Source organism: Nymphaea colorata, chromosome 12 (genome assembly GCF_008831285.2).
Source record: "Nymphaea colorata isolate Beijing-Zhang1983 chromosome 12, ASM883128v2, whole genome shotgun sequence".
Classification (NCBI taxonomy): Eukaryota; Viridiplantae; Streptophyta; class Magnoliopsida; order Nymphaeales; family Nymphaeaceae; genus Nymphaea; species Nymphaea colorata.
In genome coordinates, this window is record NC_045149.1 from 3,012,726 (window position 1) to 3,033,936 (window position 21,211).

General features: G+C 41.1%; 1 protein-coding gene across 1 annotated transcript in view; it reads right to left on the minus strand.

Moving 5' to 3' along the window:
- Nucleotides 1-21,211, minus strand: part of LOC116265575 (NAD-dependent malic enzyme 59 kDa isoform, mitochondrial) — a 78,341-nt gene that overhangs the window by 3,924 nt on the left and 53,206 nt on the right. The gene's annotated exons all lie outside the window — the stretch shown is intronic.

A 21,211-nucleotide genomic window follows, 5' to 3' on the forward strand; every position in this document is an offset into this window, starting at 1 on the left:
AGGAAACGTGTTTCTCTCGCAGATGGTTCCTCTACTGTTGTGGTAGGCGAAGGACCTCTGTCCTTGTTGGACAAATTTCGTGCGGGGAGCTTTACATGTCCCCCAGTTTTCCTTAAACCCCATGTCAGTTAGTAAACTTACTAAAGAGCTGAACTGTGAACTCATTTTTTCTGCCAACCGTTGTGTTTTGCAGGACTTGGTGACAGGGAAGAGGATTGGGATTGGTTTGGCGTCTGATGGCCTATATCGTCTCCCCATACATGTAGCTACAGCTCTTATGACAGCGATCAACAAGACAGAAAAACGAAGAGAAGATTGTCTTCAGTCCTTCTTGTAATGGCATGAACGTTTTGGGCATTTACCTTTTGGGATTTTGAAACAGTTGTTTCCCGACTTGTGTTCTTCTTTGAACTTGTCTTTGATTTCTTGTGATGTTTGTCAGTTTGCCAAACATGTGAGGGCTTCGTACCCTATTTCTACTAGTTGTGTTAATGAAGCTTTTTCCTTGGTTCACTCGGATGTGTGGGGGCCTTCGGGAATTCATACCCGTCAAGGTTTTCAATATTTTATCACTTTTATTGATGATTTCTCTCGGGCTACCTTTGTGTACTTGTTAAAAGATCGCAGTGAGGTTCCTCATATCATAGAGACTTTCATTCTTCTTGTGCATACTCAATATGGTGGAAATATTAAAACCTTCTGGTCCGATAATGCCCATGAGTATATGTGTCAGTCTGTTGAGGATTTTTTTCGAAAAAGGGGGATTGTTCATGAGACGTCTTGTAGTTATACCCCCCCACAAAATGGGGTGGCTGAAAGGAAAAATCGCCAGTTTCTTAATGTCACTAAGACCCTTTTGTTTCAGAGAAATCTTCCCAAACATTATTGGGGTGATGCGGTTCTTACTAGTGCGTACCTCATCAATCGCATGCCCAGTCGTGTTCTTAATGGTCGGACTCCCCATTCGTTACTTCCTGGCAGTCGTCAACCATTCAACTCCCTCCTCGTGTTTTTGGCTGTGTGTGTTTTATACATAATCACAGTCCCAATATTAAGAAACTTGATCCCAGGTCTATCAAAGGTGTGTTTGTTGGGTATTCCCCTACTCAGAAAGGATACAAATGTATTGATCCGCTCACTGGTCGAGTTTATGTTACGAGGGATGTTACCTTCTTGGAACATGCCTCTTACTTTGGTGAGAATCTTCTTCAGGGGGAGAAGTCTGTGGTTAGGGAAGAGTATTCTCAGAGTCAGAAGCTTCAGTTTACAGATTTTTTGGACTACAGGAAAGCAGAATCTCTCACTGTTGTTGATGTGCTTGAGAAGGAGGAAGGGTGCGACACTGGAATAGAGAAGGAAGGCCATCGTTTGTTTGGACAGGTCTACTCTAGACGAGGTGCTCGGATAGAGGAGGTGACTTGCGGTGCGAGATCTACTTCCAATCCCAATGCCACTCCTTCCCTGGATGAACCAAGTCCTACCTTGAAGACTCAAGATGAGGTTGAAAAGAAAAATGAAGATCTCCCCATTGCCCTAAGAAAGGGTGTCAGGTCATGTACTCAACACCCTATTGGTAATTTTGTATCTTATTCCAAACTTGGAAAAGATTACGAGTGTTTTGTTTCTTCTCTTTCTTTGGCTGTGATTCCCAGGACCGTTGCTAAAGCTCAAAGTGATTCCAAGTGGGCTGATGCTATGAAAGAAGAAATGGAAGCCTTGAGAAGAAATGGAAGCCTTGAGAAGAAACATGACATGGGAAGTTGTGAAGATTCCTGAGGCAGCTCACTTAGTTATATCCAAATGGGTGTATACCATCAAGTACAAACCAGATGGAAGTGTTGAAAGATATAAAGCTCGTCTTGTGGCCAAGGGGTTTAGCCAGAAATATGGAATTGATTACTTGGAGACCTTTGCTCCTATTGCAAAAATGAAGACAGTTAGAGTTGTTATATCCCTAGCTGTGATGAAGGAGTGGAAGATGTACCAACTAGATGTTAAGAATGCCTTCCTCAATGGTGACCTCGAAGAAGAAGTATATATGCATATGCCTCCAGGATATGAAGAACCAGAGAAATGCTGTAAGCTGAAAAAGGCCTTATATGGCCTCAAGCAGTCGCCTAGAGCATGGTTTGAACGATTGAGACGAGTTATGCAACATCATGAGTACAAACAAGGGAATGGAGATCACACGCTATTTGCGAAGAAAAAGGAGGGCAGGGTCACTCTTTTACTTGTCTATGTGGATGACATGATTGTCACAGGTAACAATGAGGAGGAGACCATCAAGCTAAAAGGGTTATTGGCTACGGAATTTGATCTGAAGGATCTTGGAAAGCTGAGGTATTTTCTTGGTATTGAGATTGCTAGATCGAGTACTAGTCTGGTGTTGAACCAAAGGAAATACACATTAGATCTGTTGGAAGAGACTGGTAAGTTGGGGTGTAGACCTGCTTCTACCCCACTTGACACCGGGCACAAGTTGAGCCTGAGAGATGGAGAACTGCTCTATGAAGAAGGTAAGGGAAGATATCAACGTTTGGTTGGGAAGTTGATTTATCTTACCCTCACTAGACCTGATATCACTTTCGCGGTGAATGTATTGAGTCAATTCATGCATGCACCTACTGATGTACATCAGAAGGCTGTGGACAAAGTATTATGTTACTTGAAGAGAAATCCTGGCAAGGGGCTCTTGTATGTAAAACAAAAGACTGTAGAGATCGAGGGGTATTCCGATGCAGACTGGGCAGGTTGTGCTGATACCAGACGGTCTACTACAGGGTACTGTGTCTACCTGGGAGGAAATTTTGTAGTATAGAGGAGCAAGAGACAGGATGTATGCTCTCGATCTAGTGTAGAGGCAGAATATAGAGCCATTGCTATGGGAGTGTCAGAGTTACTATGGTTGAAAATATTGCTGACTGATATTGGAGTTGAGATTGAAGGACCTATGAAGATGTACTGCGATAACAAGTCTGCAATCAATCTAGCCAACAACCCTGTACTTCACGACAGAACAAAGCATGTTGAAATTGATCGTCACTTTATTCGTGAAAGGATTGATGCTAGAGCAGTGTTGTACGTATCGTACGATACGGGGCCGTATCGTACGATACGTATCGTATCGTTTGCAAAATACGATACGATACACCCCCTGTATCGCAAATGGGGGTGTATCGTACCTGTATCGTACGATACGTGCGATACGGGCCCCCGTATCGTACGATACGGCCCGTATCGTACGATACAGGCTGATTTCTAAAAAGGAGACTTGAACCCCATTTTTTCGAGTTTTTTTTATAAAAACCCACCCCTTCCTCATTTCTAATCTATAGATTGTACCGTTTTAGAGGGAAATCATTGATTTCCATTGTGAAATCATCGATTTCCATTGTGAAATCATCGATTGTCACCGTGAAATCATCTATTAAACCATGGATTTGTGCATGGGTGGCTGATTCCCATTGAGAGGAAATGGTTTTTTTTAAACCATGAAGATAAAGATGAAAAAGAATGATATTGTTATGAATTTTGATGTCTATGAAGTATGAATGATGAACCGTGAACGTGTAAGTTTATAGCATTTAGCAAAATAATAAGTCTATCATTATCTAAAAGACTAAACCATGTTTTCTATGAAGAATTTATTATTTTTAATTTTTTCTGATTTTTTATGAATTTCTTGATTTTTTTTTAATTTTTTTCTGATTTATTATTATTATTTTTTTAAAAATTACGATACGGTTACGATACGTTACAATACGGCGTATCTTAAAGCCCGACCGATACGCCTTACGATACGCTTTTTACAACATTGTGCTAGAGAGTTAATCCTACCTTACATGAAGTCTGAAGACCAAACTGCTGACGTTCTGACGAAGGCTCTATCCTCGACTTCGTTTGAAAGAAATGTATTCAAGTTGGGCATGTTTGATATGTATGCCCAACTTGAGGGGGAGTGTTGAAGGTTATTAGTGTACGGGTCCAGATCTGGACCCGATCCAGTATGTCCTAATTAGGGCATACTTAATATCTTGTAACCCTAATCTTTTGAAGTTAATGAAATCTGAAGAGAGAGAGAGTCTGGCGGCTAGTGGGCACCGGCTCCTCCTCATCCGTGGTTTTTTTCCCTCTTGTTGAGGGTTTTTCCACGTTACATCGTGATCGTCGTTTTCTTTCTCTCCTTGTTCGTGTTTTTACATGTCCAAGGACCCAAGCCAAAACTGACCTGAATGCCCAGTATTGTAGATCCCAATTCATCACCTAAAGACAAAAATCTAATACCAATAGTAGCATTGCGTGCTGGTACATAAGCCCCATGAAAGTTTCACAAAATTTCCAAAGTAGAACTATTGAAAAGTCCCTCTACATACTTGAAGGGTTAATCCACCCCCCTTAGGGAATATGCATGCTCGCATCTTTGGACATAGGTCCAATTCCTTATCTTCACTTTGATACCAACTATAACAACCCATTCTACAAATGACCCATATATTCATTACAGCAAGTTAACCCAGACTATAACTAGCTTTTTTCGTATTTAACAAGGCTATAAGCCCTTGGTTATTTATCAAATTATTCAATATAAGGCTATACTCAAGTTCTTCCACATACTTGAGATATTACATTATAATTTATGTAATATAATAAAGTGTAACACTTGCACCTTGTTGGTTTATCTTGCCTTCCAGTGATTTTGATCTCACATTTTTTCCTTCCTTTCTACTCTTGTTTGCTTCGAAATTGCTTCAAGAACAAGCCTTTCTTTTCATTTCACAACATTGTTCAATGAATTGCTCCCAACTCCAACTTTTTTGTATTGCACGTCGCATTAAAAGATGCTTTGTGCTATGTCACATAGGTACGGGTACGAGTACCAGTGTGGCTACGGGTACGGACTATTTTCAAAACACTTGGGTGCAAGGGTACAGCCTTTCACACACACACACACACATATAATTAGATCACTGCCTGCATCAACCTACATAAAGACGTTTTATCAGATACCTCACCTGACAAGAAAAAAGGCACCAGCATCATATAACTTAAACTCATAAAAGTGCAAAAGTGAAACATCAGGAAAGGATGTTCAGATAAAAGAACAATGCTGCTTTTCTAGCTAGACTTAGTAACCTATTGGAAACAAAAACTTTTACAAACACATATAATTAGATCACTGCCTGCATCAACCTACATAAAGACGTTTTATCAGATACCTCACCTGACAAGAAAAAAGGCACCAGCATCATATAACTTAAACTCATAAAAGTGCAAAAGTGAAACATCAGGAAAGGATGTTCAGATAAAAGAACAATGCTGCTTTTCTAGCTAGACTTAGTAACCTATTGGAAACAAAAACTTTTACAAACATTGTGAATACCTCAAATACATCTTCATATTCCTAGTCTTAATATACAATAAAAATAGAATAACAAGTTTGAATTTTCAGACGAAACGCAGCCCCACGATGAAAAAGTAGAGGCCTGATCTCTCCACTCGTTTACAAAAGCGATCTGCAAGCTCGGGAATCGATGGAAAGAAGGGGAAAGACTAAGGAAAATACTTACGGTGGGAATGAAATGGACCTGGTTTTCTGGACGTACCCGAGGCGTCTTCTTCTGCTGTGCACAAGGCGAGAGAGAGGGCACAGGGCAAGGGGGCGAGAGAGAGGGCACAGTGCGAGAGGACAAGAGAGAGGGCACAGGGCGAGAGGACAAGAGAGAAGGCATAGGGTGAGGGGCGAGAGGGCGGAGGGTGAAGGGTGAGGGGCGAGAGGGCAGAGGGTGAAGGGTGAGGGGCGAGAGGCAAGAGGGCGAGGTATCGTGCAAGACAGAGGGGAAAAAAATTGATTTTTAAAACGTTCGATGACCCGATGGACGCTTTTGGATTCGGTCAACTTTGACAGAGGCTGAAAGAAAACGGATTCGTCATCGGGTACGTTGACCGTACTCGATACAGTCAATGGCACACCCGGGACGTACCCAAGGCCGTACCCGTACCCGTACGGGTATCATACCACTACGCCGCAGTTACTGCTCCTTCAAAGCAATACCTGTGTTACATAGGTTTTGTGTACCATGTCTATCTATGGTAGGTAGAACTTATTAGGTATCGGATAATTGTACTTTTTTTTTTGGCATTTTTATCATTACTTTTTCGTATTATTATTTCTTAGGTTGGAAATTCTTAACTCTTGCATTTTCGCATATTTCATATCAACCTTATTTTTCTCATTATCATCCAAAAAAACCATCAACACCTTATTTTTCTCATTATCATCCAAAAAAACCATCAACAAATTGCTGACAACTTTTACCTCATATATAATGCTCCAAAAATAACGTCCAGAAAAACCACCATCAAGAGAGCTCAACACTGAACCTCCAACAGTAGCACGCAGTTTTAGCACCAGCAGAAAATGAATGTTGGCCAGAAAACATGTTTAGCTTCTCACACGTCTTGATCTAGTAGCATATTTTGAAGCTGATTATGCAAGATCCATTGAAGACAAAAAGTCTACTACATGATTTAGGGGGGGAATTTGGTCACTTGGAGGAGTTGTTGCCAGGTCTAGTTTAGAATCTAAGTACAAGGATTTGGCCCAAACTACAACCGATATAATGTGGGGTAAATCCATGCTAACTGATTTATGTTCAAATGGCACCCAGACAGCAAACCCAAAGCATCAACTACAGAAAATTGGCTGACCTGAGCCACAGATTTCGTTGTCTTCAGCATGGTTGTGTAGTTGCAGCTGAAAACTTCGGCTGCTCCTCAAATAACCCCCAAAACTATTGAACAATGGGATGAAACCCTTGTTTAAGCTTCCTTCATACAGTAAATTACCATGCTGCCCCTTGCTTATATGAGTTACAACAACAGGTTCTTTAAAACATTTAATAAGAAAATCTGATGTGTAAGGCCTTTGACCAACTTATAAAGACTGAGAGACCCGTATAGAGTATTTCAACACTCCCCCTCAAACTTGGCATGATTAAGAGAGATCATTCCAAGCTTGTCAATAAAGGATTCTGAATTTGGAAGGTGATCAGCTTTTTGTAAATATTTTAGCAACTTGGTCTTCAGTCCTTCATGCTCGAAAGATATCAGTGCTTCTTCATATGCTCTAACTGTGAAATGACAATCAATCTCAATATGTTTTATCCTTTCATGAAATTTTGGATTTTTAGCAATGTGAATTGCATTCATGTTATCACAAATCAATCTTGTTCTATTATGTATTGGGATTCCAACCTCTTTCTGTAGCCATCTTATCCATGTTATTTCACTTGTATCTTAAGCTGGGTCTATATTCAACTTCAACTATAGATGATGCTACATTTTGTTGCTTCTTGTTTTTCCACAAAATCATAGACTTACCAAGAGACACAAAATCCAGTTGATCTCAAGTAGATCCTCCAAAGTCAGCATCACAATAGGCAACAAATTCTTTAGAATTGAATAAAGTAAAGAACATCCCGTAGTCAATTGTATCCCTTATGTACCTGATAATGGTTAGCAAGATATGTTGATTTAGTGCATTCATAAACTGTCTTATCACATGAACTGCACAAGTTAGACCTAGTCTTGGGATGGTGAGATAATCAAGCTCCCAACAAGTTGCCTGTAAACCATTGGATCTTATAATTATCATGTCTCAATTTAATATTCGCTTCCATAGAAGTCTCTACCCTCTTCTTATCATTACATAATCTAGCCACAAGTTCAACTACATAATTCATAATTGTGTTGTGAAAGAAACAGACCTCTTTTCCAATAAGCTACCTTTAGGCCAAAAAAATACTTCAAGTATCCCAGGACCTTCATTTCAAATGTTTGAGTCAATTTTCTTTTTGTTTCTTCAACAATATTCAGATCATCCCTAGTTATGATCTTATTATTAACATACAAAAGCAACAAGCACCTTTCTTTATGTATAATGGATACAAATAAAGATGGATTGTGAAAGCTTTGAGTAAATCCAGATTCTTTGGCAGTTATGCACAACTTTTCAAACCATACTTTTTAAACTCATATAGGATTTCTTTAATTTACATACCCTACCTTCTATATTAGAAACACCTTGTGACAGTTGCCTGTAAACTTCTTCTAGATCTCCATTTAGAAAGACATTTTTCACATCAAGTTGCCAGAGATTTCAATGCTTTTCAGAGGCAACATGTAACACTTTATGTCTCGGCGGGTTTGGTGGAGTGGGTCCAGACCCGAACCCGAGTTCCATGCATGAAGAGGAGCCCGACGCCTCTTCTCCCTCGTCTTTCCTCTCGGTCTCCCTCTTCGTTGCCTCTCCTGTTGCAAGCGAACGCCCGATGCAGAGAAGAGGAAGGCGGAGGTGTGGCAGCGGTGACGATTGGGCCGACAGAGGAAGGGCGACGGCGGTGGCGACGGCGTTGCACAGGTAAGCCGTCAGTCTCTCTCCCTGTATCTTCTTCTTTCTTCTTCTCCTCTCTCTCTCACTGTTTTGTCTTTTGAAGCTTCCCCCTCAGGTCCGATTCTTCTCTGTCGAATCCCCTTCTTTCTCCTGTGCTCCTCACTCGCAGCTCTTTCTCCATTTTCTGTTCTTTTCCCCTTTGACCCGAGTCTTCTCCCTCTCCCTCTGCACATTCTCCCTCCTGCGCAACCCTCTCCCATTTCTCCATTTGTTTCCCTTCTCCACCGTCAGTCTCATGCACTGCTTTTTCCCCTTTCCCTCGGTCGAGCTCTCTCTCTCTCTCACTGCACTCTCCTTCTCGCCTGTCCCTTTTCCCTTGCCTGAACTCTCACCCTTTGCTTTCATTGTCTCCCCATTGCTGTCTTTATGTCGTGAGTATGCGTCCCTCAACCGAATCACCACCCATCTCACAATCGACTGCCTCCTTCTCACGACAGACCTCTTTTTTTTTCATTTCTCTTTTGTTCATTCTCATCATATTGATTGCCGTTTGGTTGCATTTCAGCTAGGGAAGTCTGTCTTCCCCCTCTTACCAGCAATTAGGCCGTGTTGGTGGTGAAGGCAGCGAGCAATCATGGGCGTTGGTGCTCAATCGAGAATTTGAGGTGGCTGCCGGGAGCACTACAACAGTTTAGACTCTAAATTTGGGGTGAGCAAGGCCTAATCGAGCCTAAATTGTCAAATATTTGCTGTTGGAGCATGTATAATTATTAATTGAGCATGCTAGACTTAAGATTTGATGATTTAGAATGCATGCTAGTGACGTTGCTATTTTGGAAAAAGTTTAGGATTATTTTGAGAAGGACGAGAATCCACGTGTATATCTATCTTTTTAGCATGATGGGTTGATTTTCGAAGCGATTAGGAAGCATGGTAGAGATTGTGATGTTGTGGAGAAGGTTTAGAACCGTTTTAGCGAACTTGGGAAATATGCTTCTATTGATGTGCATAAACGTTGTATGTTGAGAATCTTAATTGCGGGGTAGATGCCTCAACTAAGGAAAGCAAGTGAGAAATGTGTTAGTGACAGACTGACCGAAACTTTGAGTTTAGACGTTTGGTCACAACCTCAAACAGTTGGGAAAAGATCTATTTGAGGGTTTTGTGGGTCGACACTACACGTCGACACCCTCTTGAAGCGATGACCTATGCCTCAATGATTGTATTTTATATTTGTAGATTGTAAAGCAAAACGAGTAGAGAATTTATCATTTGCTTATGTTTGCAGGTACACCGGACACGTCCCGGTCAAGTAGACCTTGAACGACCAGATTTGAAGCTTGAGGCATTTTGGATATTTTGGCAACGTGCGTGCATGTGCATACTAGAATTGATAACTGTTTAGGACAGATGAGGTGGGGTATTGACTCGAGTATCTCCTCGACTCCGATTGTGCATTAGAAAGCATCCTAGAATGATAACTGCATAAGACAACTACAAGCCAATCACGGATCAAGACTACTCTTTGTGGTTTGGCTAAGTTTTGAAAGATGTGATTTATGTATTTGATGAATGTGAATGTTGTGGTATGTTGTGTTAGAATGTAGGTATCCCAAATGTATACATATATATATATTTATATATATATTACATATATTAGTCATCTAATATATGTTTTATATGTATATATATATTTTATATTTTTTGGGTACTTAGGACACTTATGTAATTTTTACTTTCTTTGTGTATCTTTTGTTTTACTGTATTTTCTGTTTTTCCCCTTTTATCCCCCTCCTTTTTCTGTTTTACCTAGAGGGAGACTAGTCCCAACGACTAGATTTCTAGCCATTGGGACTGCCTCCTCCTTCTTCCTTTTGGCCCTCTCTTCTATAAATAGGGCAGCTCCTCTATAGTTTAGCCATGGCTTTTTACCCTATTCTTGTATCTCTTATTGTGATTAATATAAGTTCTTCTTCACCTCTTGTTTGAGGTCTTATGAATTTGACTTGTTGGTGGAAGCTTCAAGGATGGTTCTCTTGAAGTATTTGTCTCCTTGGGCCTGATTTACATGGTATCAGAGCCTCGTTTTTGGCTCTTTGTCTTGCTGTCATTCAAGATTGAAGGTTCAACTTTTACTCTTTCGTTGGAGCTGTGAAGCACTCTAAGTGTTCAAGAGATTGCTTGCTACAGTTTTACGCAAGAAGAAGGGTGTTTTTGCTGGCCTCTTTTTGGTGATTTTTTTTTACGGAATTTAGCTCCCTTAGTGGAGAACTCGTGGCTGTTGGAAAGGTGATTGGTTTCTATTATTGCTGAGATTTTATCCTTGCCGTGGACTTCTTTTCACGTGGCAGCTAGCTTTTTCATAACTTATAAGTGGATCTACCTTGTTAATTGTGCTCATGGATGACAAAGTCTCTTCTCTTTCATTTCCCAAAATCTCATCAACAAATTATATACAATGGGCTAGAACTATGGAACATTTTATTTGTAGTAAAAGCCTTTGGGGACTAGTTGATCAGACAAAACTTGACCACAAATAGTCCTTACTAAAGTTGTTGACGGAAGGGCTATGGAATTGAACAGAACCGAAAAAGAGAAAGCAATGGCTGAATACAACAAGAAATGGGAAGAATAGATTGTTGGTCATTACAAAATTATTACTTGGATCTTGACTTGTGTTGACAATGCCACTAATGAGCAAATTTCTAAATTAAATTCTGCCCTAGAAGCTTGGGAGTATCTAAAGAAAACTCATACCATGAGAGATGTTGCTTATATGCATAATATTCAACTCAAAATTCACAATCTCCAACAAGGAGATAGATCCATTAAAGATTATGTGGCTGAAATGGATAATTTGTATGATGAATTAAGTATCTTTGAACCACATTGGACACAAGATCTTGTTCTTAGAGAAAAGCAAATACAACGTGACAAGTTTTATAAGCTTATCATAGGTCTTAGACCCGAATTTGATGGTGTTAAAACCGCTTTACTCCATCGTTCTAAAACTCAATCTATGAATGAGGTTATTGCGGAGCTTCAAATGGAAGAAAATCGACTGTCTTGATAGAGAAAAAGTCAACAATATTCTTGCCACATGTAGGCCGGGGGCCCATTTGAGACCTTATAGACCTCACTTCAATCATTGTCAAGAGGACATACCAAGCCTAGATGTCCAAAACTTAGAATTTTTGACAAAAGAAGCAATGTTGCGGCTCCAATTCAAGAAGAAAGGAAAGAAGCAAGCTCATTTCAACTTGATCAACTCATAAGTGTTCTTCAATTACTAAAGGGAGGAGGCACATCTTCAACACTGGGCGCTACCGTGACATCTACTTCTTCAAGTAAGTATTCTTGGATTATTGATTCGGGTGCATCTTTTCATATGACTCCTTGTGGATCTCTTCTCACCGAATGCACAAAAAATGATTCTTATTTTTTTGTGAAAACGGCAGATGGTACTTCTCTTAAAATTGATTTTATTGGAAATCTTGACCAAACATTTGGATCCAAAACTTTTAAAATCCTCAAGTAAGATACATTCCTAAATTATTTATTATTCGTTTATCAAATAGCCGACCTTGGTTTTGATATAATCTTCTCACAATACAAATGTTTGATACAGGACAGTCTATCCAAGAAGACGATTGGGGAAGGTTTTAAAACAAATGATCTCTACTACATAGAGTTTTTGGACCTTTCAAGACCATCTTGCAATATCTTCAAAGAATGTGACATTCAAACTTGACATCAAAGACTTGACATTCCAATCTAGAAAAAATGTCTGATCTTCCCTTCATGGAGAAATTTTGTCAAAAGAACTTTTATTGTAATGATTGTATTAAGGCAAAAATGAAAGTCTTACCTTTTGATAATAGAAATTTTATTGTCCAAAAATCTTTTGATTTGGTGCATTCGGATGTGTGCGGACCCGCTCCTATTATGTCAAAAGGAGGGTTATTGTACTATGTGATCTTTATTAATGATTATTCTAGGCATACTTGGGTTTACTTTCTCAAACACAAATCGGAGGTATTTAAAAACTTTAAGGATTTTTACAACATGATCTGTACCCAATTTGGGTCAAGTATTAAAGTCTTTAAAAGTGATTCGTGAGGAGAATTTATGTCAAATGAATTTCAACAATTTCTAAAAGAAAAAGGCATTGTTCATCACAGATCTTGTCCTAACACTCCACAACAAAACGGAGTGGCCGAGCGTAAACATAGGCACATTATTGAAACAACTAGAGCTCTTCTTTTATCTTAAAATGTTCCCAAAAACTTTTGGGCTGAGGCTGTTTTGACTTCAACCTATTTAATTAATACAATGTCTACCAAACTTTTGAAACATATTTCTCCTTTTGAAAAACTTCACCATGTTAAACCTAATTACAATAGACTTAAAGTTTTTGGTTGCAAATGTTTTGTGTTAAGTGACAAAGACGATAAGCTTTCTTCCAAATCTATTTGTTATGTTTTCATTGGGTATTCTGAAACTCAAACGGGTTATATATGTTATGATATTGAAAGAGATAAAATGTATGTTTCTAGAAATGTGATCTTTTTAGAAAATGAAGATGGTTTTAAAAATGAACCCAAGAAACTAGAAGATTATGTTTTTCTTTGGACGAATGATATTGATGATGATGATGAATCCGATAAAGTTGAAGAAGTGCAACTTGAAGAAGTCAACAATGATAATCCTACTCACATTAATCCTCCAAAAGATATTTTCGTTTATAGGAGAGGAGATCTCCAAAATCAAGAAACTAATCAATCTCTTCCTAGGAGATACCAAAGGCACATTAGGCCTCTTCAAAGAACTATCTCTTATGAGTCTTTTTCTCCAAAATTTCGATCCTGTCTTATGGCACATCATTCTTTTTATGAGCCTTCTTCTTACCTTGAAGCTAAGGAAGATCCCAATTGGATTGAAGCCATGAATCTTGAGCTTAAAGCTATTGAAAACAATGAGACTGCTGGAAGAGTTGCAGCAGTCTATTTTTCCCCTCTTACCAGCAAGTAGGGCGTATGGTTGGCGGCAGCAAGCAATCTTGGGCATTGGCACTTGACCGGACGCGTGAAGTGGCTGCTGGAAGAGTTGCAGCAGTTTGGACTTTTGTTTTGGGGTGAGCGAGATCTAATCAAGCCCAAATTATTGAATATTATCGATTAGAGCATGTATAATTACTGTTTGAGAATGCTAGAGTTTAGAATTGATGATTTGGGATGCATGTTAGAGATTTTGTTTTTGGGGAAAGTTTAGGATTAGGTTGGAAAAGCGATAATTCATGTATTTAATGACCATTTTAGCATGATGGGCTAATTTCCGAAGCAATAGGGAAGCATGGTAGAGTTTGTGATGTTGTGGGGAAGGTTTATGACGGTTTTGGGGAGCTTGTAGCACATGTTCTTGTGAATGGATGCGTCTTGGAGTTAAATAGGGAAAGCGTACGTAAGTTGGAGGTGCCTTTGGGGTTGACGCCTTGATTAAAGAAAAAGAAAGTTTTGAGAAAGGCGTTAGTGATAAATGGATTGATGGCTTTGACTTTTGACATTTGTTGGCACGGCTAGAAGTTGGAAAGTGACCTATTGGAGAACTTGTGGGTCGACACTACCCGTCAACACCCTCTTGAGGCGATGACACGTGCCTCAATGATTTTGTTTTGTATTTGTTTGAGTTGTTGAGGTATGTAGTAGGAATCTTATCTTGTGTTTGTGTTTGCAGGTACACCGGGTACGTCCCGTCGACCTTGTGCTACCAAATTCGAAGCTCGAGGCATTTTGGAAGAGTTTGTGAGCGCGCCACAAGTATGGCAGCATTCCAGGCAAATCCCTGCCTGGGGTAAATGTATGTGTTAGAATATGTTGTTGTGGGAACCGGGTCCATATCTGGACCCGGTTCTATGGGGCGCGGGTACCGAGGCGGACTCGGTACCCTAGGCGGCTTCTCCTCTCTCCCTTCTTTATATTGTCACTTATGTACAAATGTTGAATTAAGTGAAATAGAATTTTTCTCTCTCCTAGGGTTGCGGTGTGCACCTAGGTAGAGCTTCCCGTGGTTTTTTCCTCGTCCGAGGTTTTTCCACGTACATCGTGTGTTCTTCTTCCTCTTCCTCTACGTGGTTCGTGTTTCTACAGTATGAATGTGTGTTCCTAGGGACGTGGGATCCTAGGATTGTGATGCAATTGATTGACTGATTGTTTTGTGAATGAGTGTGTGCATGCATGTACATGAATCGACATATGATATGAATTGTTTTGAAAAGCTATTAGAAGTCTATTTTGAAATATCACGCATTTGCATGTGCATGCTAGAATTGATAACTGTTTAGGACAGATGAGGTGGGGTGTCGAGTCGAGTGTCTCCTCGACCCCAATTGTGCATTAGAAAGCATCCTAGAATGATAACTGCATAAGACAGCTACGAACCCATCACAGATCAAGACTATTCTATATGGTTTGGCTAAGTTTTCAAAGATGTGATGTGATTGTTATGATGATGAATGTGAATGTTGTGTTTATTGAATACACATTGCCGCGGGCAATGATGCAAATGATTGAACAGAGGGTAGTTGTACCCATATTGTTATGACGGCTAGCCAAAACTGTTGTTGTTATGTGTAACCCTCGTGTGGAAGCAATTGGAGGTGTGGGTTCACTCGTGAAGTGAACCAACCTCATGAGCTAGCCAGTTCATTGTGTTTGTGCAAGTATAAGAATGAAAGAATAAGAGATGAGAGGCCAGTGTGATGTGGCTATGTGTTTGGGAGTTGTCCCGTTTTCGCCACTGGTCTCGCCTGTTCGGAGCGCAGGCGGTGCAAGGCGCCAAGGTACTGTTGTGTGATGTGCTTGGAGCGTAAGCTCCCGCCTTCCCAACCTGGGTGTCCTAGGGAAGGCTGAGTATCTCTCCTTGGAATTCACACATCCATGGATGAGTGCTCTACTGCTGCAGCGGATAGATGAATCCATACTATTCTGGGCCACCACGGGGGTTGTCTCTCGGCTGTAGGCCGCCCGCGGTGTGCACGTGCCTGTGTTTGCACCCATAGGAACTGTAAATTCACTGATAGTAATGAAACTGAAATGTATGTGATTGAAATGTACAAGATTGATGTGCATGTGACTGTTGTGCTTATGAATGCAAGTGACATGTTTGAGCATGTCTTGCATGTGATTGAAATTATGTTATTGTAGCCATTGAGTGGCCTCTGCATGTCGTGTCCTGACACGACATAATGATAGATTGTTCTGATGTTTGCTTGTATAATTGAGCCCTACCTAAGAGGGTTTGGATTTTTCCTAGCTTGTTGCCATACTGCGAAGGCAAAGCTTTCAGTTGTTTCTTTTTTTTCAGGTTTTGGCGGACCCGGGGCAGCAGGTTGAGCAGATGGCCACACTCACGTCCTACTGGGGAGGTTTTGGGTTTTGTTTTTGTAGTGCTGGCGCGTCTGATTTTGGTTTTACTGATGCCATGTTTTTTATTAGGCATCGATGTTGTGATTTTGGGGCATTTTTGTCAGATGTACAGTTGAACTGAAATGCTATATAATGGAAAGCTTGCCCCATTGTTTTGAATTGCTTGGCTCATTCCTTTTTGAATTGTTGTGTAGTCACACCTCGATGTTGGATGTTAGAAAAAAAAATGATTTGAGTGTCAAAAGGTCGGGGTGTGACAGTTTTGGTATCAGAGCCATGGCAAACCCCACTATGGATGTGAGTTAAAGCCTATCTGTAAAGCCGTGTTGCCCAAGTACGTATTTATTTGATTAGGTTGTTATTGTGGTTATGATTTTTCACGTATAAATACGTAATGTGATCTATGTTTTGAACTTCGCTAATGCACGTTGTGATTTGATTTGTGAGATTAGTCATAGACTGGATTTGAGATTAAGGTTCTTGTTTGTGCAGATGGAATATCATCGTAAGGGTAAGAAGCGAGCTGGGCCGTCCATAGAGGCACAAAGAGAGCCTAGTCCGGCCCATTCTGATGCGCATACCCCACGCGATGACAGTACGTCAGGGCACTAGTATGCCCAACTGGGTGGGGGTGCTCAAACCCCACCGAGGCAGACTCCACCTGTGGATCAGCAGACTATTTTGCTGACCACGTTGCAAACACTGACCTCCCTTATATAGTCCATGGTCAGTAACTAGAGGAGTAATGCATGTCCTTCGGGAGACACCACTGCGCCACTTAAGGAGAAGGCATCAGCGGTGTCGCTTCAACAGTTCATGGCGATGCAGCCACCTATCTTTTCAGGAGGGTGCAGTCACGATAAGGCAAAGCAGTGGATTGAGGAAGTTGAACGCATCTTTGTGCTTCTGAAGATGCCTGAGGAAGACAAAGTGAACTATGGCACTTACCTGCTGAAAGGTAATGCCATGGACTGGTGGCAATCAACTCTTGAGATCTGGTATGCAGGCCAACTGTCAATATCTTGGAAGCAGTTTAGAGATTCCTTCCTCAACACCTACTGCCCAGTGCATGCTAGAGACAAGAAAATGCAACAGTTTCTTGATCTGCAGCAAAATCAAATGAGCTTGGAGGAATATATTACAAGATATCGACACTTGGAGGCGTATTGCCCACACTTCTACACTACAGATGGAGCCAGAGCAGGCAAGTTTGTGCGCGGTCTGCGGGAGGGACTGCGAAACAAAGTTTTGACGAGCAGACCTCGTGACTTGGACAAGGCGGTCACTATGGCAAGATGTATAGAAGAAGACTGGGCGAGGACACAGAAAGATCACCAGAAGAAAGCAGGCCAGCATTCACAAGGTGGACGAACACAGGTGAAGCGCCAACACTTTGCGGGCAGGACAAGGCCTTATGAGAGGCGGGATGACCGAACTTTCAGACGGAACCAGCCAACCCGTAGTGAGGCCACCCAGGGGTCAGTGGCCACTCCGACTTCTCAGAGGTGCCCTACTTGTTCAAGTGTGCACCTCGGGAAGCCGTGCTATCGAGAGATCGGAGCTTGCTTACACTGTGGAATGATGGGGCACTTCATCAAGGATTGTCCCTTAAAGAAGGAAAGAGAGTTGAATAAGCCTGAGGCCGGTCCTTCTAGCGCACGACAGACGACTGGACGTGTCTATGCTACTACCGTAGAGGAGCTTCAGGCACACGACTATATTGAAGGTACTTTACTTGTTGGTTCTCATATTGCTAGAGTGTTGTTTGATGCTGGGGCGACCCATTCATTTATATCTAGTCGATTTACTACTTCACTAGAAGTGTCTGCTAGAAAGATGTTGTATGTTTTGAAAGTCGTTAGCCCTATGCATGTTCAACAGTCTTGTCGCGAGTATCTATCTGATGTGGACGTGGAGATCCATCAACATCACTTACCTGCACAGTTGGTGATCATAGGTCTCAGTGAGTTTGATGTGATTTTGGGTATGGATTGGTTATATGCGCATTATGCTAATATAGATTGCAGGAAGAAGCAGATACAGTTGTTGACTGATGAAATGCAACCTGTGGAATTCCATGCTCGCAAAGCTACTCGAACTGACAAGATAATGGTGTCTGCATTGAAAGCTAAACGGTTGATAGAAAATGAAAGTGTTGCTTTCTTGGTCAATGTGTTGACCAATGAGACGGAACCGGTGAGGTTACAGGATGTGGCAGTTGTGAGTGAGTACCCTGTTGTGTTTCCTGAAGAACTGTCAAGTTTGCCTCCAACACGAGAAGTGGAGTTCAAGATAGAGTTGTCACCAGGGACAGTTCATATTTCTAAGGCACCCTATCGTATGGCATCAGTAGAGTTAGAAGAATTGAAGAAGCAACTGCAGGAGCTCTTAGACAAGGGCTTCATCCGACCTAGTGTGTCACCTTGGGAAGCACCAGTGTTGTTTGTTAAGAAGAAAGAGGGGGCAATGCGCTTGTGTATAGATTGTCGCATGTTGAATCAAGTCACCATTAAGAATAAGTATCCGCTTCCAAGAATCGAAGACTTGTTTGATCAGCTTAAGGATACAAAAGTTTTCTCCAAGATCGATCTGAGGACAGGTTATCATCAACTCTTGATACGGGAGGAAGATGTTGCTAAGACTGCTTTTCGAACAACATATGGGCACTATGAATTCAGGGTCATGCCTTTTGGGTTGACCAATGCTCCCGCAGCGTTCATGGACCTCATGAATCGGGTTTTCCAAGAGTTCTTGGATCGATTTGTTATTGTTTTTGTTGATGATATTTTGGGGTACTCAAAGAGTGTGACAGAGCATAGCGATCACTTGAGAAGTGTATTGGGTCTTTTGCGCAAGCATAAGTTATATGCCAAGTATTCAATAAACACAACTACCCTCTTGAGGCGATGACACGTGCCTCAATGATTTTGTTTTGTATTTGTTTGAGTTGTTGAGGTATGTAGTAGGAATCTTATCTTGTGTTTGTGTCTGCAGGTACACCGGGTACGTCCCGTCGACCTTGAGCTACCAGATTCGAAGCTCGAGGCATTTTGGAAGAGTTTGTGAGCACGCCACAAGTATGGCAGCATTCCAGGCAAATCCCTGCCTGGGGTAAATGTATGAATGTGTGTTCCTAGGGACGTGGGATCCTAGGATTGTGATGCAATTGATTGACTGATTGTTTTGTGAATGAGTGTGTGCATGCATGTACATGAATCAACATATGATATGAATTGTTTTGAAAAGCTATTAGAAGTCTATTTTGAAATATCACGCATTTGCATGTGCATGCTAGAATTGATAACTGTTTAGGACAGATGAGGTGGGGTGTCGAGTCGAGTGTCTCCTCGACCCCAATTGTGCATTAGAAAGCATCCTAGAATGATAACTGCATAGGACAGCTACGAACCCATCACAGATCAAGACTATTCTATATGGTTTGGCTAAGTTTTCAAAGATGTGATGTGATTGTTATGATGATGAATGTGAATGTTGTGTTTATTGAATACACATTGTCGCGGGCAATGATGCAAATGATTGAACAGAGGGTAGTTGTACCCATATTGTTATGACGGCTAGCCAAAACTGTTGTTGTTATGTGTAACCCTCGTGTGGAAGCAATTGGAGGTGTGGGTTCACTCGTGAAGTGAACCAACCTCATGAGCTAGCCAGTTAATTGTGTTTGTGCAAGTATAAGAATGAAAGAATAAGAGATGAGAGACCAGTGTGATGTGGCTATGTGTTTGGGAGTTGTCCCGTTTTCGCCACTGGTCTCGCCTGTTCGGAGCGCAGGCGGTGCAAGGCCCCAGGGTACTGTTGTGTGATGTGCTTGGAGCGTAGGCTCCCGCCTTCCCAACCTGGGTGTCCTAGGGAAGGCTGAGTATCTCTCCTTGGAATTCACACATCCATGGATGAGTGCTCTACCGCTGCAGCGGATAGATGGATCCATACTGTTCTGGGCCACCACGGGGGTTGTCTCTCGGCTGTAGGCCGCCCGCGGTGTGCACGTGTCTGTGTTTGCACACACAGGAACTGTAAATTCACTGATAGTAATAAAACTGAAATGTATGTGATTGAAATGTACAGGATTGATGTGCATGTGACTGTTGTGCTTATGAATGCAAGTGACATGTTTGAGCATGCCTTGCATGTGATTGAAATTATGTTATTGTAGCCATTGAGTGGCCTCTGCATGTCGTGTCCTGACACGACATAATGATAGATTGTTCTGATGTTTGCTTGTATAATTGAGCCCTACCTAAGAGGGTTTGGACTTTTCCTGGCTTGTTGCCATACTGCAAAGGCTAAGCCTTCAGTTGTTTCTTTTTTTCAGGTTTTGACGGACCCGGGGCAGCAGGCTGAGCAGATGGCTACACTCACGTCCTACTGGGGAGGTTTTGGGTTTTGTTTTTGTAGTGCCGACGCGTCTGATTTTGGTTTTACTGATGCCTTATTTTTTATTAGGCATCGATGTTGTGATTTTGGTGTATTTTTGTCAAATGTACAGTTGAACTGGAATGCTATATAATGGAAAGTTTGCCCCATTGTTTTGAATTGCTTGGCTCATTCCTTTTTGAACTGTTGTGTAGTCACACCTCGATGTTGGATGTTAGAAAAAAAAATGTTTGAGTGTCAAAAGGTCGCGGTGTGACAACTATGATGATACTTGGAATTGTCCCCAAGACCAGATGTGGTATTGAGCCAAGAAGTTACCGGTTATTGAGATGTTAAGATTTCCCTGTCTATGACAATTCCTAATGTGTTATATGCTCCTAAGTTTCTCAGTAATCTTTTATCAGTCAGACAATTGACTAATGACTTACATTGTCGTGTTACATTTGACTCTGGTTTATGTTCATTTCAGGACTTGTAAACTGGAAAGACGATTGGTGGAGGCTATGAGAAAGAGAGCATCTACATCCTGTCTGATTCTGTGGGTATTGCAGCCTCCTCAATTCTTCATTGTCCTCCTCCTTCTAGTAGCATCTCAGAATAGGTCATACATCTGTCTCCAAGCTTCGTCACCTACTTCCTCATCTATTAGTACCAGAGTCATTCCAGTGTAAAGCCTATCAACTATGCAATATTAGAAGGCCTTAAGTTTCTAGGTGGTCCTTTGCAATATTTAATAGTTAGGAGTTCTCTTTAAACATTTCTCTATTTTCAGTTGATGTTATTTGTAAGTCTCTATCGCTGCCAGCCTGCCCTAATCTATTTATTATTGAGATTAGGGTTAATTTATAAGATGATTTTCTCTCTCTAAGACCGTCGGTTGTAACACAATTCACAGCATGCAATCCACATTGAGGTCATACAGCACAATCCCCTACCTCCAAAAATAAAATAAAATAAACAATTTTGACATGAATGGCATTGACATTGTAGGGCAATAATA